At 40.2% G+C, this 27,498-nt stretch overlaps 1 protein-coding gene across 10 annotated transcripts in view; it reads right to left on the minus strand.

The window, feature by feature from the left end:
- LOC147032229 (indian hedgehog protein-like) overlaps positions 1-27,498 on the minus strand; it is a 183,276-nt gene that overhangs the window by 53,448 nt on the left and 102,330 nt on the right. The window contains exon 1 of one of the 10 annotated variants that reach the window (XM_085869636.1): positions 1-1,175. This exon is cut by the window's left edge and continues 112 nt beyond it. The exons of the other annotated variants lie outside the window; for them this stretch is intronic. The gene's annotated coding sequence lies outside the window, so the exon portion shown is untranslated. Of the gene's footprint in view, positions 1,176-27,498 lie in introns of those variants that run through there. 10 annotated transcript variants of the gene reach the window in all.

Here is a 27,498-nt window from a genome sequence, read left to right on the forward strand (position 1 = left end):
CCAGCTGTTCCAGTTGTGCTTTGCGTGCATGGCGCATGGACCGTCGATGGTCAGTGAAGACATTCCTCAATGTTGAGAATGAGTTTTCACACATGGCAGTGGACGCACCAAATGTTAGTCCAAGTCTCATCGCAGTCACTACACTTGGCATGGCTTCCAGCGTTTTGTGGTATGTTGAGAGGAGTTTTTGTGTTGTCCATCTCTCGTTTGGCTGCTTTTCTGTCTGTGAGCGAATAAACTGCTTTGCAACCACACACTGTTTCATTGATAGTTGACTTTGTTAATGTCATGATGTGCTGGAGCAAGTGGGGATCCAAAAACGTGCCATTTTCAGGATTCAAGGCAGCGAGTGAACGGGCGAGTTGTGTGTTGCGCTCACTGAAGCGCTGAGCGATCTCGCCAAGCACAGTGTCAATTGCGCTGTAAAAACCCTCTGCAGTTCCGTCTTGTCATTGTCGTTGTTTTGTCCTGTCATCTCCAAAACTACAAACTGTTCCAAGTTCTTATGCATTGTCCGTCTCCGTTTTGGTGGTGCAGGTGTAGAAGTGCGAGCATCGTTGGCCTGGTTCCACAGATCAGTGAACTCATCCTCAGAGCAGAGTTTCTTCACGCACTTTGTAGCACTCGCCACCAGTTCCAACCCCGTTAGCAAGTCCATGTCCTCTGCCTGCAAGAGTCTGTTAGGGCCATCTAACAACATCAGCAGTTTTTGTACAAAGATAGCAATGAACATGAAGGCAGGCCCAGAGACTTCCTGCAAAAGCCCAATATCCTCCATCCTCATCTCTGCACCGTATGCGCGCTCTGCATCAATCTCCGACAGTAAGGATGTGATATCCTTTAAAGATCCTATGATCACAGACACGGTGGCTAAATGTCCCGTCCACCTTTGATCAAGAAGTCGTTTTAACCGCTCACCTTCATACTGTGCAGCAACAGTGGGCTTTCTGAAGAATTTGTACAGGCAACAACAAACCTCGAGGAAATCAGTGACAGCTTTCTCTGCTGCCAGTGCGTGGATAACTACCAGATGGAGTTGGTGATTTAAGCAGTGCACATAGGGGATTTCTCTTTCCAATATCTCTTGCAACAACTTTTGCACCCCACCGTGCTTCCCAGCCATTACCGAAGCCCCGTCGTACACCTGACTTAATATTTTGACGTGTCAAGTCCTGTTTTTGTCAGCTCTGCAATTATTAGGTCTGTCAATGTTTTTGCATCTCCAGCGTCGGCTGGAGCTATTGTGCGTAGATGATTGATATGTTCTCACATTCAGTGGGGTCCCTCGTCCCATCCACCTTGATAGTAAACCACGATGTGCCTACTTCTTCCACGATGGCATCCGTCACAACATTACTCAATGTGCAGATCAGTTCATTCTGCATTTCCGGACTAGTATAGCTTGCGTTTCGTGGGATATGCTTTATTATTTAGGCGAGCTCGGTGTCTTTTTTGAGTGTGTAGTTTAAAAGCGAGAGGAAGAGCCCACTGTGCCCATCTGACATATCCTCAAAATTATCAAGGCTCCCTCTAAAAGGTATCTGATTTTCGGCGAGAAATCCCACAACATCTATAAGAGCAGACACATAGTACCGGTTTCTATTTAGCTGGTCAGCATTGAGGAGTGTGGAAATCTCCTCACCACAATCGATGCGCCTCTCATTCTCCTTCCACCTCAAAACACAAGTTAAATGTTCGTTTGAAGTTGCGTGTTTGTGAAACCCCCTGTCTTTCTCCACGGCATGTTTCCAATTCCGGTAGCCTCACACTGTGAAAGTAGAGTCCACTGGGCCACGTGCGGTGTTAAACTTCCTACATGGATAGCAGAATGCTGCATCTGTCTGCACACTGTATTCCAGCCATTCATTAGTCTGGTACCACGAGGACACAAACGAGCGACTCTTGTTCTGCAACAGATGGCCAGGGTACCACTGGAGAACAACTTCATTCAGTCTCTCACTTCCAAGATTATCGGGAAGCGGCTTGACAGTCACACCCGATCCCGAGGCCGCCGCCGAGCGTGGAAACTCGGCTGTCTGTGCTGGGGCTCCAGCCGCAGGGCTGACGTTGCTGGCTTGGCCAGGTTGGCCAGCTTCTGTCGGTATTTCATCGACATGATCGTCTTTTCCTCCTCCTCCTCCTCCAACTCCTCCCACAACATCTCTTTCATCATCTTCTTCAATTTCGTCGCTTGCATTTTTTCCTTTTCTGAGCCATTTTCGTATTTCCATCATCCCCGTCTTTTTCTCCTGCTGCGAGGTCGTGCTCTGTGATTCGTCCCTCGTGACTCGCGTCACTAATCTCGCGACTCGCGAGATTTGACGGTTGACGGTTTTATTTATTAAATGATGCATCCATCAAAAACAGGTTTTATCTGCATCATTTCAAATGTAAGCACGATTGCAAACACACATATTTTTAATTTTTATTATAAAATTACTTTTGTAAGATGGAGGGTTGACGGGTTGTGAAGGTCATGTGGTGCACGTGCACTTCATCTTTAATTATGTAAGTTTTTGTCTTTTCCTTAATCATATTATGACTATATTACATTTATACCTAACTTACAACCAATCAGGTAACCTGCTCAATAGGGTCTCCATATCGAATATGCTGATTGGCTATTCCTTAAAACTAAATGATCCACGATATATATATATATATATATATATATATATATATATATATATATATATATATATATATATATATATATATATATATATATATATATATATATATATATATATATATATATATATATATATATATATATATATATATATATAACCACCCACAACATCGACATTCGACACGAGGTCTTGGCTGCTGGCGTTGGTGCTTGCGTTATTATCTTTTATCTTGTGGTCTTGGACTGTATTGTCTTGCCAATTGCTTTTGGAGATGCGCTGGGAAGCGCACACTTATCTCTTGACTGTTATTCAAAGAAGGATATTATTAAAGAACAGTTTATCCAAGAAGGCCTTATTATTCACCATGTTGAACATCTGGAATAAGGGTTTTAGTTCACACAGGTGAACTCTTAAACAGCAAGGTCACAGTGGGCGCTCGTCCTTAAACACTAAGTTGTTCACAGGGTGCAACAGGGCATAAATGGGTGGCATACAAGTGGGGGGGAACCAGATGCGCCATGGGGGGGCATTGCACCCAAATGCCCCCCCTAGCAACGGGCCTGGACAGATGATGGAGGCGTTGATGCAAAAGATGGATGGGAATGCCCACCAAATGAATGTGAACAAGCAAGCGATGGAAAACAAAATGGATGCAAGTATGCAAACACTGAGGGATGAGATGCAGAGCATGGGGTTGAGCCTGCAGGCGAGTATGCGAGCGATGGATTGGAAAATGGTGCCTGCACGTGGGGGAACGATCGAGTCAAGAGGGAGTGCGCAATGTGTTCAGCCTGCAATGGAGACGGGTGAGGTCGGGACGACGAGTGACGCCACCACAATAATTGGGGAGACGTGTAAACTCGGACACGAGGGGACGGCGGAAAATTAAAGGTGACGGAGACGCAGAAAATAAGAGACGAAAAGCCAGGAATAAACGGAAATAATAAACGAGGTTACGGAGACGAAGAGATCAAAAGAGGGGGACGAATTGCATGAAACTGAACAGGGACACACACAAGTAGAGATAATAAGGGACAATGGGTCGAGCTGGTGGAATGTGTTGAGACCCAGGGCGAACATCAGAGTGACCTCCCTCAGGAACAGAGGGAGACGGTATGCTCCCTCGAAGTGGATTGCGACCAGGTGAATCCGATCGGGCCGTGCGAGGTCGAGCGGGTGCATGATGCATACAGGTCCATGAAGAGTTTGGGGGGGGGGTAAAGATCCCAGGACCCCTTGAATTAACACAAATCCCCAATGTGATTGTCCCGGAGTGCGTGTCATGGTGTGCGAATGGTGTGAGTGTCGTTGCGTGTGTGAGTGCATGCGTGGAATTGGTACACAGACTGATCCAGATGGGGACGGGAAAAGCAAGCCTGGAAGGCCGCAAAGGGTTAATTTGGCAACCGCACCAGGTTCGCGCGACGGCGCATACGAGGTCCATGGCATATTTAGCGCACGGCCCGCACGCGCGCATCTGCGCGATCGCAATCCGGCGCAAGAACACTCCACGTCGGATACGGGTCGGCTGCGTGGACAGCGAGAATGTAGATGGCTAGTGTTGTACGAATTTGGAATGGACGGGTCCACATGCGGGCACGTGTGTGAAGCTCCCCGTGCTGCGTGCCGCGTGTTCTGTTCGTGGAACGCGCGGAGCAGGTTCCCGGGATGATACGCTCGGGCTGGCCTACACGGGAAACCGCGCAGGTTCAATGTGCTGGTGATGTCACTGGGGACCTCGCGGCACGAGTTACGGGTGAACAGCGCATGTTGTCCCCTGTGGGGAATCCCTCGAACGCGAGCGCTTGTTGAAATTTGCGGGGCGACGATAAGGCCACACGTATCGCCCGATGAAAAGGAAGAACGGGCGTGCCGTAAACCGCCGCCCTGGAGGTTCTAGGTTCGAGGGGCCCTGCTACGAGTACATGTCTCTGACCAGGATGTGGTCAACATCCTGCTTGGGCAAAGGAGCATTAGTTAGTGGGAAGGGTTTAGCGATCGATAGAGCGGCCTCATGGGGCATGAGTTGTTCCTCATGGGGCCTGTGGAACAGTTAGTGGGAATGTTAGGTTAGATTTAGAATGGAAAATGGATTTTGGGAGACACGGACCGACATGGAATGTGTCGTGGGGATGAAGATCAGCTACATAGTTAAATGGTACGTGCATTACTCTAAGGGATGACAGGGAGCACGAGTTAGTTAGGGGAATTTAGTTAGCAGAATGGCAGTGTTGAGTGATGTGTGTGAATTGAAAAGTGAAAAAAGTGTACAATGAGTGAATGTGGGACAGCGGGCCCAAGTGTGAATGGAGTGAATGTGGAATGCATGGTGCGAATGAATGATTGGGGGAAGGGGTGAATCCCACCCAAGGGACCCCGGGGTCAGTGTAATGTTAGTTAGTGGGTTGGTCAAATTTACCAAAAGGAGGTCGTTTTGTTGGTGTGGGAAGAAGGCTCGAAACCTTTTTGACGGATGCAGGAGTCCATTGACCGGCTGGGAGCATGGCTGTAGAAAGGTGAGTATTGAGTAGAGGGCACCGAAGTAGTCGGCCAGAGTAGGCCAGGGGTCCATGGGACCGGGATAGTGTCGTGGGCACGGGCGATCCTCGGAAAGGAACCCGGAGCACCAAAATGCCACGTGGGCATAGAAGGGGGGCAATGCCAGGAAGGGCACCCCCCCTCCCCCGCGTTCATAGGGAGCAGGTAGGCTCGGAGACAGCCTCAGGGCCCGGGGGTGTCATAGTTAGAGTTCGGCAGATGGAAGTCCATGCCAGTTGAGCCACGCTGCCCAGCCATAAAATTGTGCAAGGGCACGAGAGAAAATTTGAGGGCCAGGCCCAAATTGATAATGGACATTATCTAATGTTAGAACCGATAGTTCAAAGTGACAGGTGTGTTATAAAGCCCCGGGGATAGTTTAAAGTTTAATAAAGGATAGGATAGTTAGAAGAAAAAAAAAATGTACCCCTTCGCACCATCTATCCCTTTGCTCTGTAGGCCGCTGGACTCACTTTGGGAAGATTGCTGAACTCTGTGGAGGTTGTTCTGAGGTTTTGTTAGGCCTCGAGGCAGGACACTAGTCTCTCTCTTATTCCCCTCCAAAAAAGGATCTTAGGGGTTGGGAGTCGGCTTGGTTGACAGGATAGGTTAGCCGGACAAAGACAATAGGTGGGTTAGGGACACTTAAAATTATCAAATAAAAAAAATAAAAAGGAGTCTAAATTTTGTTTTCTTGTTGCAAACTAAGGGAGTGGGTATGGACAGACAGGCAAAGGCGATAGGTTTGGAGGAGACAGTAGGGTAGGTCCGAGCCTGTTTCTGGACTGGCCGGCACCACCGCACTCCCTCCACAGAACCTCATGGACCAGACCAGAGGCCGGCCAGCTACATATGCCGGCCTGTTTGTGCTACACCTCCTGGTCCGCGTTTGCCATGCCTTATTTGCCTGCCTTTGCCTTGACCCCATGCCTGCTGCCCTTGTTGCATTTGCCCGTGTCATCATCTCAACCATGTGTGCCAGGACCATCTTCAGGTGTTTGCAAGGACTGCCCTGCAGGCAGCCACTCCATAAAGACTGCATTTGTGCAGCCCATGCATTCATTCTTTTCATGTTCATTCCAGCAGCAATGACTTTTCTTTTTCCCACAGACAACAGGTCCTGGGCCATGGTTAGTGTAAATAGATAAGTTAGAAATGTAAATAAGTTCTTAACCCACCTGTGTGTTTGTCTTAACACCGGCAATTTATTTAAGTTGTCCGAGTGAGTCTGATAGTTTAGTTATGCAGCGCACAAGGTTATTTATTTTTGGGACATGTATAAAAATGTCGCACTCAGGGATCCATAGTTAAAACGTACTAGGGTAAAAACTTACACATGCATGCCACATGAAAATTTGACGACTTGGGACGAGTCTGTAAAAAGGGGAGGGGATTGTGTTTCGAATCTGGAAGCCATTTGCACACAGACAGACAGCAGCCCCCACAGTTCAGTTATTTCGATAAGTATGTGTTTATAATTAGGGTCCCGTCCTTCTGTCTAATGGGAATTTCTTGTGTGCGCTACGAGTTACTTTTATAGTAAGGTTTTTATTGATTTATCTTTAAATTTTCATCCTTCGTTTTCACACCATCGCCATCCATCGCCCACGTGCAGCGTGTCACGTACAGGGGTGAGGTTCCCTCCGCCCACCATGAGCTCGGTGGCCATGAATCGCCTGACAACCCCTTATCCAATCCGAAAGCGAGTACCTCAGAGTGATTCCCTCGACGCGCGGGGGAGGGGAAGACGAGAGAGTGTGGCGAGCCGTCGAGAAGAGAAGGTTCGCCCCGTCAAGAAGGAGAAAGAGAGGAAGCCTCGTCTTGCCTGCTGGCATCTCGTTTGGTCCATTCCCATGCTGGCTGGCATCCGTGGCATTGTTCCTGGTCCCTGGTGCTTGGTGCTGCATTGTTGGCAGCGGGTGCGAGTCCCGCCACCAGACAAGCTCAACCAGACCGCACGAGATGGACAGGTGCAAATAAATGCCGTGGCCACCATTTCTTTGTGTGTGTGTGCGTGTGTGTGTGTGTGTGTGTGTGTGTGTGTGTGTGTGTGTGTGTGTGTGTGTGTGTGTGTGTGTGTGTGTGTGTGTGTGTGTGTGTGTGTGTATGTGTCGCCAGTCTGTTTAGTAGAAACTGTCTAAGTGCCCTGTGTTTATTGTACATTACATTTCTTTATTCGGATAACTCTGCTCTTTGTGTACTCCCCTCTCTGATTATTGTTGATAAATAACCCCCTGTTAAATGTACCAGCTCGTTTTCTGTGCTTTCTCCCATTGACCCAGCAAGGCCATTCATGCCGTAAATTGTTCATTTGGACCGACGGATCTTGGTAATCCCCGCTCGGTTTACACCCAGATTGGGCTCGGTAAATGGTGCGTTCCGCCCGAGGTCCGTCGAGGGTGTGGTTTTCCCCGGTAGTTAGACGACAACGATACTTGGGCATATTGAAATTAAACAATTAACCCTACCCCACGCCATCGAAATATTGGTGACCACGGTCCGCTAAGGGACCCATGACCTTTCGGACTTATCCGAGAGTCACGACCTAAATTCCGGGTGTTCAGAGGGAGACAGCTCGACTGCTCCACCTAGTGGTCGTTTACCGTCACCGAACCCCGGCCCACAACAATATTCCCTTTTGTGATAAGAGATCAATCTCTTCTTGATTTGAGATTTGTGATTTAAGATTCGGTAAGTTTTTAATATTTGATGCTAAGTTAGATAATGGACTTGCCATAAACTTGTATGTGTCAAGAAATCTGATATGGGTTATGAGGGATGTATGAATTGTTTTTGTGAATGAGATGTATTTTTGATCTGTGTAAGGAATGGCAGAAATATCTCCAGATGTCTTTGAAAGTTCATTTAGAAATAGATGTGTGTCATAGTGAGCGTTGTTGTGAAGAAAGACAGGAATAAAGTTTGGAGGCTTGTAATTAAGATTACAATGGGAATGAGCTGGACCTCTATAATTACCAGTAAGATGGCAGTGATCCCTAACCTTGACCTCTCCCTCAATTTTCTCCTCAAAAATATGACAGATACTGTTCTTTCTAAATTCCTTTTTCTCTCCCTTTGTTAATGACATTGGTTTATAGGTTTTAACCATTATTTCTCTTTGTCTTATACAGGCTTTTTCCAATCGTCTTACAAACTCCTCTGAGGCATCTTCTCCTCTATAAATTTCTAACTTGTTGTATTCATGTAGAAACAGTATCTATCTTTTCAAGGATACTTTCAAAATCAGCATATATCACAAACGGATGTTTTATAGATTTGTTAAAATCTTTGAATGATATGTTTGAACCTGCTTTTGGAAAATTGATTGCGGTTGATTTATGATTACTATAATATTTCGAATGTTGATTTAATCGTTTTTTTGTATGAAAGGAGTTGAGATATCTCTTGCAGAGATACGTTTTACATTTTCTCTTGTATAGTTGTGATTTGGTTAATCTTGATAAATTTTTGATGAAAGCATAATGTGATTTTTCCTTTGAAGTAAAGTAGAGAAGGTCAATGTGTGTATAATCATTTTTATAATTGTTTGAAATTTTTAATATCTGAACTTTGTTTGTATCCATTAATCCATATACATTAACATATAGATGATTCATTTTCTTCAATTTAGGAATATCTCTCATCACATTGGAAACTTTAAATCTTTAACATTTAATGTATTCTCATATTTCTTTTAATGTTCAACCCTTTCAGGATTCCATTGTGGAGGATGTAAGTGAGCAAGAACAGACCATAGAAAACATTTATTATCTTTGTTTTGAATATTAACAACCGCTTTCTTAAGTCTTATCTCTTTTAGTAAATCAACATAAGAAGAAGCTTGAAGAGGATCTGATTTTAAGATGTGTGTATCCAAAAAGATTATTTTTGTAATGGCAAATCCACTACCTACTACAGTGTTATCAACATCTTGTTCTTGTCTCTGGAGTTCATCGTAAACATCATATCTTACAAAATGTTGAAATGATGAGATAAAGTGAGGGTTTGTCTTCATATTGGGAGTTGTTTCATCACCTTCTCTTACCATATTCAATTTTACTCCCATATAAAACTTAAAAGTTTTCATTTCACTTCATGTGTTTTTAAATATCATTTCAATACTTTGTTAAAACATATCAATGATTGAATTTTTGTTGAATATCAATTTAGCTTCAATGATTGAAGATGGTCCAGGGTCTTGAAATCAAAACAATCTTATTTTTATATGTCCTTTAAATGCCCCATCAGTGTTTTCAATGGAGAATTTAGTGGCACCTTCCCGTTCTTCATTGTGCTTGTGTTTGCATGATTGAAGGTGTTTATTATAATTTTTTTTTAAAGAACATCATTATCACATCTATCACAATGTTTTGTTTCTTGGTCAAATGGAGATATTTGTCTGAAAAGATTGAATGTATGTTTGTTGGTTTGAAGATGTTTTTTATAACATTTATATTCATGATTACAAACATCACAGTCCGTTGTATTCACTATCTTTATATAGGATTGTAGCATGGGAACGTGTACAATTCACCCTCGTTGGCATTAAAAAGCTTATATATTTTGTACCATAAATTTTTGAGACATACAATGTTGATAATTGGACAGGAAATTTTTAGACGATCATCTTGATATATACATTAAGTGGGATCGGACCAATATTTGCTGAGATATATTAAATTAAAATGTTGAAAATAGGGTAAAAATTGGTAAATTCTAGTGACAGATCATCAAGCACACCTCACATAGATAAATATTGAAACATTTTAAACAATTGATTGTCACCAAAAAAATTTTTTTGATGATTGTGAATCAAGCCTGGAACAAATATATGGCAATTAAAAATAATTATTGTAATATTGTGGTACAATTTTTACAAAAATTTCCAAAATACAATTTCAGGCAAAATTAATTTTCAAACCTAACTTTCCTTTAGAATGGTGCGATACAAATATTACTTTAACCTTCATGGTTAAATTATTTATTGTTGTGTAATGGTTGAAGGCTATGCTAATTGCCAGTAACTGCAAAATAGTTGAGGTTCGAGGTATACGCGTGTGTCGAGCATCCAAAGTGTGCCTATTTGGATGTTAGAGAGTACGGTTAATTCAAAGATGCTTGGCTTTATAATGTAAAATAGGCATCAGGTTGTTATTTTTTAGCATTAAAACATACACTGTATGATGATTGAATTGTTTTGGCAATATTATTCATTTTGGATGTCCCGTTTTTTATTTATGACCCAACTTCCACTCTTAGAGAGTACGTCACATTTTTTGTACGTCACGTTTGAGATAATGGAGATGGAATATCGGCCAAATTGGATGGAACATCATTGCCACACTGTTGCATTTAATCATAATTAAGGTATAGTTAAGGAATAATTACATATATTACACTATCTGATGTTAAATGTGATCACACCTGCATCTGTGCAATAATGTATAGGTGTACGTCACATCGGATGTACGTCACAGCGTATCACACACCCGACAAAGCCTGGAACTTCCAAATTCATGGGAAATTAACCAATAGACGCATATGTAAAATAAATGATTCACTGATACATATTGATAGATATGCTCTTAATGCAATACACTCCTTTGTTGGCTTAGTTTCAGGGTGCAGTATGTCACGTTTTATGGCATAATTTCTGTCCACAATATTTAAGATAAAACAGACTATAAATAAGTAGCAACCGATTGTATTATCATTGATGCATCCATTTCAACTATTCTTTTATCAGTTGCAGATAAGTACCACCAGAAGCATGGGAAAATCAACAGCCATGACAGCTGCAGAAAGGAAGAGGCATTCCCGAAAAAAGCAGACGGAAGAGAACACCACTGAACAGAATGCACTTCGCTTAACCAGTGAACGAAAACGATTAGCAACATATAGGGAAAAACTTTCTGAAAAAAAGGGCAAGAAAATTCCAATGTCGGCAGCTGAAAGAAAACGATTATCCCGTGAGCGCGAGCGAACCAATGAAAGTCCGAAGATACAACAATACAAACTCCTCGAAGAGCGACACCGTATTGCACAGTACCGATCGAAAATTGAAGCCACAAACAACTGCACAAGCCAAATAAAAAGGAGTCGCAGGCCGCTACATATGTTACCACAAACAAGAGATAACAAGCTTGTCTGACAAGATAACAAGATCTGCCTGTCCCTCCGAGCTGAAGGTCCTAATAAAGACCATTGGTCCAATTGTGTGTGTGTGTGTGTGTGTGTGTGTGTGTGTGTGTGTGTGTGTGTGTGTGTGTGTGTGTGTGTGTGTGTGTGTGTGTGTCCGTGGGCCCGTCTGATAAGTTGTGAAATGTATAAGTGTTTTTGCCTGTATTTATGTGCTTAATAATAATAATCGGTTTCGCTCTGCTTCTTGCGTGCTTCCCTTAATTTCCCCATTACTATTCAATAAATATCCCCATTTGTTGAATGTTTCAGCTCGTTCGTGTCCATTCCTTCATTGGCTGAGCGTGCTGCATGTTTGAGAATTAGTAAAAGCTGTTACGGCCGTAAGGGGACATTTGGGACCGACGGTTCTTGGCGATTAAACCGCTCGGATCGCACACGGAACGAGCGCGCTAAGCGACTCATTTCGTACGAGTTCTGTCGAGGGTGAATTTCCCCGGTAGATTCCCCGCGTAGATACTTGGGTATATAGAAATTTGGCTATTCACCCTATTCCACGCGGGTGACCTGTTGGCGATCTTCAGTCCAGTCAGGACCCGTCGGCTCTGGACTTTTCCGGAGTGACGACATAAATTCCGGGTGATCGGTCAAGCCTACTCTACTGCTCCATCTAGCAGTCGTGCTCGCGGCCAACGTCCGGCCCCACAACAACACTGCTACTGATAAGAATAATGCATTGAGTGATAATGCTAAGGTCAAACAACTTCGTGTTTCTCTTGATGGAACATTTTATCCACGATATAGATTGGAAATTAATTGGGAAAAAATGATTATGCTGAAGCATACAAGTCTTACCAAAAGGTGTGTGAAAGCAATGGAAATAAAGAACCTATTTCGGATATGACAGCATTTAAAAGTCTGTATACAATCTATGCAATTGACCCGAGTGCTCAAAAGGAAACTATAAAGTCTAATCGAGTGGATACCTCCCTATACATTGAAAGAGGAGAGAGTGAAGAAGTTGATACATATTGTTTGCTTTTGGAAGAAACAGAATTACAGATTAATACAGATAATGGTGTTATGATTCGTCTCACGTAATATTTTTGATAAATAAATGAGAAGTAAAGTGCCAACTGGGGTATATGTTAATCAAATCAATCTTCATAAACTATCATCTTGTATTCAAAATTGAAAGCCTTTTAATAATTAATACAATTTAATAATAATAATAATTTAATAGTTAATAAAATTCAGAGAAAAGGAGCAGTAAGAATTGATGTTTTGCTCACAAGAGAACAGGTGAAAATCTTAAACAAGACTGGCTCACTTAAAATTAAAATGTCAAAACCAATGTTGAAGAAATATTCAATAAGAGAGACAAGTGGAGGATTTCTCCTATTTCTAATTCATGTATTTGCTGGTTTAAGTGTGGCTGGAGCATTAACGGGTGGTATTTCAGCAGTGGTGAAAACTGCCAACGAAAGGAAGGCTCAACTCCGGGCTCAAAAATAATTGGAAAGACATAACAAAGAGTTGGAGAAACAAATTAGTGGAAGTGGTGTAATTGTAGATTTTGCTGAAAAACTTGAAAGTTTGCCTGATAAAGCGAGATTGTTCATTGGAGATATGCTTTCTTCTATTGCACAAGCAGGTGTAAAATTAACTAAAAGGGGTAATGGATTATATCTTTCTAATAAATAAATGGGTATTGATGAGTGGTTTAAGAATTTGGAAAGAATACAACATCAAATTTAGAACTTATCAAATATTGTAAGAAATTAAAAATTCATAATGTGGTTATTTGTACGAGAGATGAATTAACAAACGTGTCTAAACATACAAAGAATATTATTATGAATTTAGAAGATAATAATAGGAACGGTTCATATTGGGTTTGTATTTTTAATAGTCAAGACAAATATTATTTTGATAGTTTTAGTCTTCCACCACCTGTTGAAGTAAAAAAAATTCTGACAGAATGGTGTTTATCAAACATTTCAAGTCGAAGAATTAAATTCCAAGCGTTGTGGTCAATTATGTCTTTAACTCAACAATTTCAACTCAACAAAAATAAAATTTTTAATGACATTATTTTTAATCTAATATAAATGACATGTTGGTAATAGTCCAGGAGCCCAGAAGGTTGATTCAAGTGAAAAGCGCTGGAACGTTTGACCTCATGGGCTGATGGGGTCATCCACCGACATCACAAAAATGCATTGCTGCCGGGTCTGACCTGTGGCTTTCCCCCCGAAATCACTCAATTAGTGGTGACATTACCGAAAAACCTAATTTCCTCAATATCTAGCAAAAACTATGCATGATAATATCACGAATAAGGTGTCCATACCTGTTTTCATGGTCAATCATTACCCTGATGCTATGCATATTGCTAGAAAATGTATAGTTTACCACGTAAATGCATGGCTCATCCACTGAATTAGTGATGCCATTACCGAAACCTCACTATCTGAAAAACTGTGCGTGATATCACATATAAGGTGTCTATACCGATATTTTTATGGTCAATAATTACCCTGACACCCGTGTTATTACTGGGAAATGTGTAGTTTTCCATGTAAATGTGTCGCCCACCCGCTCATTAAGCGACGCCATTACCGAACAATGATATATGGAAAACTTGCAAATATGCAGTTCACATAACTAACTTGATGTTCTCTTGGCAATACAAGTCTTTTCTATCACTTTCGTCACTCTCATCACTGTCCTCACTCCAAGCATTATCTGACTCTACCTCATCTACTGAATTATCTTCCACGCCATCCCCATCGTCCTCATGTGGGCCTGTGAGGGTCTCTGGAACTGAACTTCCTGGATACCAGTCTGGTTAAAAGCAGTTTTGAGACAACTTCCATCCTTGGTCTGTCAGACTCGCCCCACCAGTTGGATCTGTCTGATCAGCTCTCTTCCAGATTATTGCCACATAGTGCACCCTTTTCATATGATTACCAAGTGTCTTGGCACACGGGGGAAGAGAGGCACAATTTATCTTCTTTATTCTGGCACGGGGCTCCTTTTCGTCACCAATACCCATTCGCATGAATGCCTTGTATCTGGCTTCATTAATGTCAGAGGTTTTGAAGCCATACAGCACGCAGACAAAGGATGTAACAGCTTCGACATCTACCTCCTCAGCTGTTAAAGATCGTAATGCCATGGCAGCACACCAGATTTCTTCAATCTTTTCATTGGAATCAGTCAGCATAGCAAATGTCTCAGCAAACGTCAGTGATGAGTGGAATACAAGGTTCCCAGATTTGTTCACTCTTTTGTCAATGAGGATTTCCAGGAATCGTTCGTTTATCTTCGATATCAGACTTTGTGTCGTTTACCTGTCAGTCATCCTGCGTTCCTCCAAGAGCAAGAAACTCTTCTTTGTCCAAATTGAAAATTACTGACGCCGACATGGGAGTTTTGTTTTTGATGACTTCATTTTCAAGGAACATCAACAAGTTTTTGAAGGCTTCAACGTGCATCTTCCGATTCGGCGTTTGCTCTTCATCTGTCACATCCAGTCTTACATAGTCAAGATGACAAGTGTTATGGTATTTGGCTTCCTTTGCAATAAGATCTTCCCCTAGTCCAATGATCCTAGTATCACACATTTTATTAGCAACAAGAAGGATTGCCTTGCTCCTGTCTGTGGTCAAACATTGGCTGAGGGGTTCATTTTTCTGCAACTTCCTCTTCCTCTTCTGTCCACAAAAAAGACATTCCTGTCCAAGGACGCCTATCATGCTGGAAGATGGATGATCGGAACTTGAACTAGTGGTCTTCTGAGGTGGTTCAGATGGTTCTGTGCTTGGAGGTGCTCCTCTCTTAACAGCACAGAATCGACTGAGACAAACTGAGTGGTAATATTTGCCTTCTAAGCCCTTAGCTGTTCTGATCTCTTCCGAGGCGTTCGAAAACTTGTCACTTTGAATTGCCTTTCGCCCTCTAGCAGCATTTTTGGCTGTTTCCCAGTTGCTGGAATTGAAACACTTCAGGGCACGTTTCTTTTCTCCTCTTTCTTTGCAAATAATACAAACAGGGGCATCATTTGCCATGATCTGTAAATAACAAAAAGGGACAGACCAATGCATTATTTGCCACATTGTAACAAAAGACAGAGATGGTATGACTCCAGTAGGCAACTTTCAGGGTGAACTCAACATTTTCAAGCACTAGAGTTGGGCTTGTAATATTTCACCATAAAAACATGGGTCTAGACAACTTATTTGTGATATTATCATGCAGTGTTTTTCAGATATTAATGAAAATGAGTTTTTCCACAATGGCGTTGCTAACCGAGTGGGTGAACTAAACATTTACACGGTAAACTATACATTTTCTAGCAATAATGTGGGTGTCAGTGTAATGATTGACCATGAAAACATAGGTGTACACACCTTATTCATTATATTAGCATGCATATTTTTCCAGATATTGAGCAAAATAGGTTTATCGGTAATGGCGTCACTAATTGAGTGATTTTGGGGGAAAAGCCACGGGTCAGACCCGGCAGCAATGCATTTTTGTGATGTCGGTGGATGACCCCATCAGCCCATGAGGTCAAGCCTTTCCGGCGCTTTTCACTTGAATAAACCTTCTGGGCTCCTGGACTATAAAGATGGTTCTATCTTTGGTGTATCCCAAGAACTGGATATTGATTTATCAAATTATTACACAAAGTCACAGGCTGAACAACAGAAATATAGTATAGCAAAAAATATTAATATGAAAAATGCATATAAATTAATAAATTATCCAATCCCGACTGACGCAAATGACTTGGCAAGATTAAGTGATATATCAGGATATATATCCTTAAATAAAACGGCTGCGTATTCCAAAGATACAGAAGTGTTGCTTTTATCTCCAGGTCATACAGAATTCACAGTTCCAATTAAAATTAAAAAAAAATTAATGAAGAAGGGTGCATCGTTTATATGAGAATAGAACAATGGGGATATGATGCGAATGATTTGGGAGTAGAGGATAAATGAGGTTTCTAAGGCATCCATACAAATGAATGGGGAAAAAGGGGAAAAAAAACTCTCTGATCAAGCCCCAAAAGCCCAAAACAGGAGACTGATTTCCTCCCCCTCCCATACAAATAAATGGGGAAACTCTCTAACTCAAGCCCCAAAAACTCAAAACAGGAGACTGATTTCCTCCCTCTCCCATACAAGCTAATGTTAAAACCTTTCTGTCTCAAGCCCTAAAAGCCCAAAATAGGAGACTGATCTCTGCCCCATTGAGCAAATATTAAACTTACTGATTTAAGCACTTCTTTCCTTTTATATTTTCATTCCATTCATATTTGCCCACATTCTACTTCAGGGAATAAATTAATTTTATTATAACATTCATTTCCATTGAGTGTATTCACTTTATCTCTTCAAGCACGAAACCTTTGGTTTCGTAAAATGGGGAAGTGTTTTTAAAGCACAGTTGCCGTGGAATTGAGTCAGGCTGCCCCACCCGAACCAAGTCATTTTCTTTCGTGGAAAAACCATTGTTATGTAATCTTCCATTATGTCATTACGTGCTTATTAAAACCAAGTTTTGAGCGAATGGAGGTGTTTTCACAGAATGGATTGTACAGATTCTTACGACAACCTTACGGATCAATCGTTTCACAAGATGAGAGGTGAGATTTCACAACCCAATTTATTATTTATTGTTTAAAACAGAATTAAATCACTGTACGACTAATAATTCTTGGGTTTTTTTCAACAGACTGCCTCCAATAAGGGCATTGTTAATTACAGATGTGGAAAACGAATTATCTGAATTATATGATGAGTGGATAAAAATAAACGACTTTCTTCAAGATATCCAATCATTCAGAAATGAACTGAATGATATTATTGTTGACTGGAAACAAGTACTCTCATGCCCTTTTATCCCGAGTCTAAGGTGAGAAATTATCACTTTGTCTCTGTCTTTCTGTCTCTCTCTGTTTGTCTCTGTCTTTCTGTCTATTTGTCTCTCTATCTCTCTCCAACTGCCTCTCTCTCCCTCTGTCTCTGTCTTTTTATCTCTGTCTCTCTCTCTCTGTTTGTCTATGTCTCTCTGTGTCTCCATCTATCTCTCTCTGTTTGTCTCTGTCTCTCTCTATTTGTCTCTGTCTCTGTCGGTCTGTTTGTCTCTGTCTCTCCCTGTTTGTCTCTGTCTCTCTGTCTCTCTCTATCTGTCTCTGTCTCTCTCTGTTTGCCTCTCTCTATTTGTCTCTGTCTCTCTCTGTCTCTGTCTCTCTCTGTCTGTCTCTGTCTGTCTGTTTTTCTCTATCTGCATCTCTATCCCTCTGTCTCTATATATCTGTCTGTATCTCTCTTGAGTGTTGACTCATTATTATTTTATTTTATTTTTCAGTTTAAACACCTGTCTGGATGAACCAAACACACAACTTAATCTTCTGAGGAATCTGACATGACACTCAAGACATCTGAAGAAGATTGCTGGGAAAGATCATCCATTCTTACAACTGAATATTTACCCAAAGAAGAATGTTTAATATTTTCAATCTTGATAAATTATATTTGCTTTGCTTTCAATTATTTAATTCTTAATTATAAAAAAGAATAAAGGAGATGTAAAGGAGGGGTGGGGTAGGTGCGCACCCCCAACGACCCACCACCCCCGTCATCCCACCCCTCCCCTCCTTGTGTGTGTGGGAAAGGGTGGGGGGTGGGATGAAGGTGGTGGTGGGTCAAAGGTGGGGGCACACAAGGGGGGATGAGGTGGTCGGCAGGGTTTGTGTGGGCGGGGCTTGTGTGGGTGGGGCTTGTGTGGATGGGGTTTGTGTGGGTGAGGTTTGTGTGGGCGGGGCTTGTGTGGGTGGGGCTTGTGTGGATGGGTGGGGCTTGTGTGGATGGGTGGGGCTTGTGTGGATGGGTGGGGCTTGTGTGGGTGGGTGGAGCAATTTTTTTTAATTCAATGAACATGTGTGTGGGGAACTAATTAACAAATCACTAATTATGTGAATATGATGAATGTGGTTTTTGTGGGTGGAGCTTGTGTGGGGTGGGGTTTATGTGTGTGGAGCTTGTGTGGATGTGGATTTTGTGGGGGGGCTTGTGTGGGTGGGGGGCATGTGTGGGCAGAGTTAAAAAAATAATTCAATTTATCCTTGTCTTTTGTAATTCCTGTGAATAAAATGAACATAAAATCTCTTCCCCCTTTAAATCATATACCTTATAGGTCCAAGGAACATATATGTATCTAGTACATCAACGATTTTTAAACGCTCATTTGTCCATCATTTCGTGTAACCTTTTTCAAAATGAGATTTCCACCTGTACATTCTTACTATATCACCAACTTTAAACTTGGGCTTTCTGACATTAATCTCTTTTTCATATTCTAATTTTGTAAATGTTTCTGACGGTTTGGTATTCGTTGAGGTGTGAATCGTATCATTATACTTATCTACAGTATCCTGAATTAAAGATGACCATTGTTGAGAACTGAGTTGAGTGAATTTTTCATATAGTCTCTCTTTTAAAGTGTGATTGAAGCACTCAATCACAACCGCTTTTCCTTCATTAAAGGTACTGCATAATGTAATGCTGTTATTTTAAAGAAAATTCATAAATGTCTTGTGATAGAACTCTGTACCCTCATCAGTCCACAATTTTTTAGGTTTTCTCTTGCTTTTATTAAATATCTATTGAAAGGCTAACATAAGAGTATTACCTGTTTTGTTTTTTAAATGGACAACCCACGCATATCTACTCCTCAAATCAATAACGGTTAAAGCATACTTGTACCCCTTATCATTATTGAGTTCAATCAAATCAGCGGACCAGATATAATCAACTTCCTTGGAATAAACCTTCCTTCTATGAAACTTTGTGATTATATTGGTTTATGTAATTCATCAGCTAATTGTTCTTCAATCTTAATGACATCATTGGAGCCTATAAGTTTTTTTAATTTCCAAGCCGAAGTTCCAATTTAGCACTGATCATCTTCTTCACGATGAACCTGTAAACTTTTTCTCTCAAAGTTGAAATTTGTATCAGAGACAAATTATACAACATTTTTCTATCGGCTTCATGTTTTTCTTCCAACGTTGTGGTATTCCCATAATTAATGTATCAGAGACAAATTATACAACATTTCTCTATCGGCTTCATGTTTTTCTTCCAACGTTGTGGTATTCCCATAATTAATATCGTGCCTCATGCAAACTTCATCAGACCTATTGATGGGTTTGCTCCATGGTTTATGGTTTAGGATTGTCTGCCTCATCTAATCTTTTCTCCAAGTTTGTGCCTGGACCACAGAAAGAATATCCTGGTAGATGTAATTCCCCTGGTATTCCAGTAGTTTTAAATTTACTTCCTGATAAAAACTTTTGTATATCTCCCCCACGTTTGTGTTTGGAGATAAATTTACTCTTTTAGAGCCACACACCGGAAATATGCCTTTTTGTATAACCATTATTTTTACTTTTTAAACATGAGATATTTTTAGTGTTAGTTTTCCTTTTTACATTTGAGACAATAACTCATTTATTTATGAGAAAAATTACTACAGAATGTGAAAACCTTTTTAGTTTCCAACAAGCACATTTGAATCTAAAATTTTAATACATAAAGAATCCTCAGAAATGTCTTAACTCTCTCCTCCATTTATTTAAGAAAAAAAATGCAAAACTTTAATCAAAGTCAATCACACCAACTTCATCAATAATACTAGAGGGGGAGCACTCGGGAGAGTTCAAAACCTCCGCCGCCAATACTGCTGGGTCACTCAAGTGAACCTAATATCTTATTCATTAAATATGATGTCAACAGTGCTGACAGAGTTATAGTTCTTTTCTCCAACATTTTTTGGGAGGGGGGGGGGGTTGTAAATCACTTCAAACATGTAGAAATGCAAAAAAAAGAAATCGAAATTTTGTTGAAAAAAAAGATGCAAAAAATGTTTTTTCTCTAACAATTTTTTTTTTGGGGGGGGGTTGGAAATCACTTAAAACATGTTGAAATGCAAAAAATAAATCGAAATTTTGTTTAAAAAAAAGTTGCAAAAAATTTCGTTTTCTCTAACAATTTTTTTTTTGCGGGGGGGGGGGGGGAGGTTGGAAATCACTTAAAACATGTAGAAATGCAAAAAAAAAAAATTTCTGTAACAATTTTTTTTGGGGGGGTGGAAATCACAACACATGTAGAAATGCAAAAACAAAAAATTTCTAACATTTTTTTTTGGGGGGGGGGACCAAGTCCAAAATCTAATGGCATGATCCTTGGACCATACCTAACCTCCCCCTCCCCCACCAAGTTTCGTCGAAATCCTAATCACTTAAAACATGTAGAAATGCAAAAAAAAGAAATCGAAATTTTGTTGAAAAAAAAAGTTGCAAAAAATATTTTTTTTCTCTAACAATTTTTTTTGGGGGGGGTTGGAAATCACTTAAAACATGTAGAAATTCAAAAAAAAATTTGTCTAAATTTTTTTTGGGCGGGGGGTGGAAATCACTTATAACATGTATAAATGAAAAAAATATTTCTCCAACAATTTTTTTTGGGGGGTGGTGGAAATCACTTAACACATGTAGAAATGCAAAAACAAAAAATTTCTAACAATTTTTTTTTGGGGGGGGGACCAAGTCCAAAATCTAATGGCATGATCCTTGGACCATACCTAACCCCCCCCCAACAAGTTTCGTCGAAATCCGTCGAGTAGTTTTTCCGTAATACTGTTCACAAACAAACAAACAAGCAGTCATAGACTAGTACTTATGAAATCGTCAACTTGACCTCTGACCTTGTCTAATAAAAGCTGTCTCGAGAGAAGGCAGCAATGCAAACCAGAAGTTTCTACGATGATTCTGTACCAAACCATCAAAAATCGAATGTTTTGGATGTTTGACCTCACTGTGACCTTGACCTTTGACCGATTGTGACCAAAATCTAATCAGCGCAAGCCACCACCCACCTGAATCACATGGTGTAATTTGACATTGGTAGCTTCTTCCCTTCTCGAGTTATCATTTTTTGGATATTTGACCTCACTGTGACCTTGACCTTTGATCGATTTTGACCAAAATCTAATCAGCACTAGCCATCACCCTCGTGAATCACGTGGTGTAATTTGACATTGGTAGCTTCTTCCGTTCTCGAGTTATCATGCCTACAAACAAACAAACAGTCATAGACTGGTACTTACGAAATCATCAACTTGACCTCTGACCTTGTCTAATAAAAACTGTCTCGAGAGAAGGTAGCGGCGCAAACCAGAAGTTTCTACGATGATTCTGTATCAAACCATCAAAAATCATAACGTCGACCGAAGCAAAAATCTTCATTTCTCCACGCAATTATATTATACCTTAACGTAACTCAACGACGCGTCTGCTCGAGCGCACTGCATCATGGGACGACCCGTGACGCGTCGAGTGAAATGTTTTTTTATACAATCTTAAAACGTCTCCAAAACATCCGATTTTTACAAGAATTTCGACAACCGAGTTTTAACCGTCCTAAGCGATCGCAAAAACCGAAGACAAAATTAAAATCGAAGTTAAAACGAACTCGTAACGTCGAGCGAAGCAAAAATACTCCATTTCTCCACATGAATTTACGGAATTATGTTTGACCTCACTGTGACCTTGACCTTTGACCGATTTTGACCAAAATCTAATCAGCACTAGCCATCACCCTCCTGAATCACGTGGTGTAATTTGACATTGGTAGCTTCTTCCGTTCTCGAGTTATCGTGCCTACAAACAAACAAACAAACAAGGAAACAAACAAACGGAAGTCATCAATATACTTACGAAATCTTTAGATTTCGTAAGTAACAAACAAAAACAAACAAGCAGTCATAGATTGGTACTTACGAAATTGTCAACTTGACCTCTGACCTTGTCTAATAAAAGCTGTCTCGAGAGAAGGTAGCGACGCAAACCAGAAGTTTCTACGATGATTCTGTACCAAACCATCAAAAATCGAATGTTTTGGATGTTTAACCTCACTGTGACCTTGACCTTTGACCGATTTTGACCAAAATCTAATCAGCACTAGCCATCACCCTCCTGGATCACGTGGTGTAATTTGACATTGGTAGCTCCTTCCGTTCTCGAGTTATCGTGCCTACAAACAAACAAACAAACACACAAACAAACACACAAACAAACAAACAAGCAGTCATAGACTGGTACTTACGAAATCGTCAACTTGACCTCTGACCTTGTCTAATAAAAGCTGTCTCGAGAGAAGGTAGCGATGCAAACCAGAAGTTTCTATGATGATTCTATACCAAACCATCAAAAATCGAATGTTTTGGATGATTGACCTCACTGTGACCTTGACCTTTGACCGATTTTGACCAAAATCTAATCAGCGCTAGGCACCACCTACCTGAATCACGTGGTGTAATTTGACATTGATAGCTTCTTCCGTTCTCGAGTTATCATTTTTTGGATGTTTGACCTCACTGTGACCTTGACCTTTGACCGATTTTGACCAAAATCTAATCAGCACGAGCCATCAACCTCCTGAATCACGTGGTATAATTTGACATTGGAAGCATCTTCCGTTCTCCAGTTATCATGCCTACAAACAAACAAACAAACAAACAAACAAACGGAAGTCATCAATATACTTACGAAATCTTTAGATTTCGTAAGTAACAAACAGAAACGGAAGTCATCAATATACTTACGAAATCTTTAGATTTCGTAAGTAACAAACAGAAACGGAAGTCATCAATATACTTACGAAATCTTTAGATTTCGTAAGTAACAAACAGAAAGGGGTGAAAACAGTAACCTCCGATCTTCGATGGCGGAGGTTAATAATCTTTTCCATCTTTCTCTTCTTTATCTCCACTTTCTCGTTTATATCTTCTCCCTGAAACCGATGTTAATAGTCTTGATGCAAATATTTCTTATAGACTTGTCAATTCTATGTTTTCCTCCTCGGTGCCTTGAGATTTATTTATTTTCTGTAATACTGCCTATCTTTTTCTAATCTCACTGGTTTCCATATTTTTATATTTATTTATTCTCTCCTCTCTCCTCTCCATTTCCTCCTTCTCTCTCTCTCTCTCTCTCTCTCTCTCTCTCTCTCTCTCTCTCTCTCTCTCTCTCTCTCTCTCTCTCTCTCTCTCTCTTCTCCCTCTCCTCCTTCTTTCTCTTCTCCTTTTCCTCCTTCTCTCTCTCTTCTCTCTTTCCTCCTCTCTCTTCTCCCTCTCCTTCTCTCTCTTCTCCCTCTCCTCCTTCTCTTTCTTCTCCCTATCCTCCTTCTCTTTCTTCTCCCTCTCCTTCTCTCTCTTCTCCTTTTCCTCCTTCTCTCTCTTCTCCCTCTCCTTCTCTCTCTTCTCCTTTTCCTCATTCTCTCTCTTCTCCTTTATCTCAGTTTCTTCAACTCCTTCATCGCCCCTTACTAACCTTGAATCACTTACACCCCATAGAATATCATACATTTATTCATCAAGATTTCTTGTTATTCCTGTATCCAAAATAATTTTTTTTACAATAGGAAACAAATAAAATTTCTTCTGAATTTCTAAAAGAGCCTTACGTTTTCTTAACTTTAGAATTTTTTCATTATTTAACATTTTAATTAAATCCAAAGTTGTTGGTTTATTAACATCAGTATAAAGCCAATCTTTTATTGAAAATACCTCATTCTTATGTTGTAGAACATATTTATTAAAATACCGAATACCCATTTCAGGAAGGTATGCTTGGACACAGAAATGATAATTTTCTTGAAGCCTTCTTGCTGTCATTTATGTATGAGAAATACATGACAGATTAATATAATGACAGGAAACACCTCCCCATCTTCCCATACTTAAATAATTTTGTATTTCATTACTTATTACATATAATCCTGTTTTTCTGTTTTCATGATATAAACTATGGCAAAACCATGATTAAATTTACCCTTAATAAATCCTTTTATTTGTTGTTTACTAATCGTGCTTCCACAAAATTCATTCTCGGCACCAAGTGGATAATATTATTCCTTACGAGACCGATTTAATTGTTCCAGGCCTTCTCGGTCAATTTTAAATGACCAATTATACCCTAACTCATTCATATCATATTCCCATTGTTCTATTCTCATACAAATGATGCGCCTTTCTTTATAAAATTTTACTTGAATTGAACTGTGAATTCTGCATGACCTGGAGATAAAATCAACACTTCTGTATCTTTGGAATACACAGCCGTTTTATTTAAGGATATATATTGTGATAAATCGCTTAATCTCACCAAGTCATTCGCGTCAGTCGGGCTTGGATATTTTTTTAATTTATAGGCCATTTTCTTATTAATATTTTTTGTTATACTTTATTTCTGTCGTTCAGCCTGTGCCTTTGTGTAATAATTTGATAAATCAATATCCAGTTATTTGGATACATCAAAGATAGAACCATCTTTAAGGCCCGGTCACACCTTGACGTTTTAGCCAACGTATGCCGATTTTTGAAGTTTTTTTCTAAAACGCTGGCACACGTTGAATACGTTATGGGTAAGTTTTGATAACATTGAGAGCACGCTGAAAAACACTGCCATACGTCGTACGTTGGCTTTAAACGTTGTACTTTTCGGTTGTCCTCAAATTTTTTCATGCTTGAAATTTCACGACGTATGCCGGCGTATGACTCACACGTTCCGCTACGCTGGCCACAAGTTGTATGCACGGTCTGCGATCGTTGACAGACGTCAACACATGCTACTTGTAAGTTAATCATAAGTTGAGACACGCCGAGGTAATGTTTAGCGTACCCGAAACTTATTTCTAACCTATGATTAACGTGTTGTTGGCATGTTACGCGATCGTTGCCACACATCGACAGACGTTACTTTTAAGTTACTCATAGGCTGAAAGACGTCGGTATAATGGATCGTCCTTGCGTCAGCGTCCACGGCCACGGCCAGGACACTTATTTGCAGCATTCTTCAAACTTTTCTTCGGCATGACGAGGATGTTCACACTTCGATGTCTAGCTTGGCTATGATTCCAATTGTCCATCGGCAGCGTCTATTTAAAATAGTCGAGTTTGAGCGTTTTAACACGTTCAGAAGAAACGCTTCAAATTTCCAAACCCCAGCGTCAAAAAAAAAACAAAAAAAAAAACAAAGGCGAGTGACAGCAATTTAAATCGTTCATTGTAAACAATGAAACTAGCTGAGTGGTACCGTTTAAAAGTCGTTGAGTGTAAAAAAATCCAATTGTTGAGCGCAAGCGTCTACTTTCAATAGTGGGGTTTGAGCGATTTAGCACGTTCAATAGAAACGATTAAAATTTCCAAACCCCAGCGTCAAAAAACAAAGGCGAGTGACAGAAATTTAAATCGTTCATTGTAAACAATGAAAATAGCTGAGTGGTACCGTTTAAAAGTCGTTGAGTGTAAAAAAAAATCCAATTGTTGAGCGCAAGCGTCTACTTTCAATAGTGGAGATGCAACCATTTAAATCGTTGAGTGGCAGCCTATGAACCTACCCGTGGACACGCGGACGCAAGGAGGATCCATCATAACCCACACCCTCCCCTCACACTCACCTACTACTGCCAACATGAACAAACTACTACTAATACTAATACTAATACTAATACTAATACTGATACTGATACTGTTACAGCTGACATGGACATCGACTCAAAAAGGAACTCGAAAACACTGTTGGGTTCCCCTTTTATGAGCAGCATTTTTATATACCAATTCCCAAAACCGCTGGGAACACGTCTTTATATGGCAGTTGTAAGCTAGAAACACATTCATTTTTCTTTTTTCGTCGACCGGAAGACGTCATTGGAATCCGTCTACATACGTCGATGTGTGTTCGGACTACGTAAAGAATTGGTTCAAAGCACGTCAAACATAAGTTAGAAATAAGTTTCGCATAAAAAAGACATTACCGCGACGTGTTTCTACTTATGAGTAGCTTATAAGTAGCCTTTGTGGACGTGTGTAAGCGTCCACATATCGTGTGTAAAACTTATCCCCATCGCATGCGGAACGTGTGTCATACGCCGAGTACGTCGTAAAATTTTGAACATGTTTAAAATTTCTTGACGTACTCTACTTACTACGACGTATGATAGCGTACTTTAGCGTTGTACTCACGTATACCAAACTTACTCAAACCGTATTTGACGTGCCCCCAACGTTTTAGACACATTTTTCTTAGGTCGGCATACGCTGGCAAGATCGCCAAGGTGTGACCGCGATGTTGTCACTTCCATTTCTACGGCAGTTATGATTCGAATCGTTGTGCATCAGCCTTTTAATAGGCTACGTCACGACATCGTCGGCGATGCGTGCAACGCGCTATGCTGAAGTTAGACTATCGTTGGGCATCGGTTGTGTAGGCCAACAACAGGTTCAGCATTCGTTGGTATAAGTTATCTATAACACAACGAAACGTTCTGTGTCCATTACTAATATGTTATGCATACGACCAACTCGTTATGAATACGTCCGAATCTTAAAAAAAAAACATCAAAAGTTCAATGTCAGCCAGCGTTTTACATACATTTTAATACGTTGCCATCGCTGGCTAAAACGTCAAGGTGTGACCGGGCCTTTACCAACACAAGTCATTTATATTATATTAAAAATAATGTCATAAACATTTTTATTTTTGTTGAGTTGAAATAACACATATAGACATAATTGACCACAACACTTGGAAATTTACATCCTCGACATATTTCTCAGCATCTTTTACAAATGATGACATTAATTGAAACTTGTCTTTTGTGTCTTTCTACATTGTATTTATTAAGTGAAAAAAGTTGGAGGATAAAATGGTTTTAAGCACAGATTCAACTTTAAATTAAACAAAATTTTCATCAAGAAAATTATATTTTAAGCAAAGTTTTATTATATAAATATGGTGAATACAACATACTGTGATGTTTGTAATCATGAATATAAATGTTGTAAAAAACACCTTCAAACCAACAAACACACAATCAATCTTTTCAGACAAATATCTCCACTTGACCAAGAAACAAAACATTGTGATATATGTGATTATGATATTCTTTAAAATTTTTTCTAATAAACACCTTCAATCATGCAAACACAAGAACAATGAAGAAAGGGAAGGTGCCACTAAATCCTCCATTGAAAACACTGATGGGGCATTTAAAGGACATATAAAAATATGATTGTTTCGCTTTCAAGACCCTGGACCATCTTCAATCAT

Source organism: Eptatretus burgeri, chromosome 2 (genome assembly GCF_056783735.1).
Source record: "Eptatretus burgeri isolate ZD-2024b chromosome 2, Ebu_testis_v1, whole genome shotgun sequence".
NCBI lineage: Eukaryota > Metazoa > Chordata > Myxini > Myxiniformes > Myxinidae > Eptatretus > Eptatretus burgeri.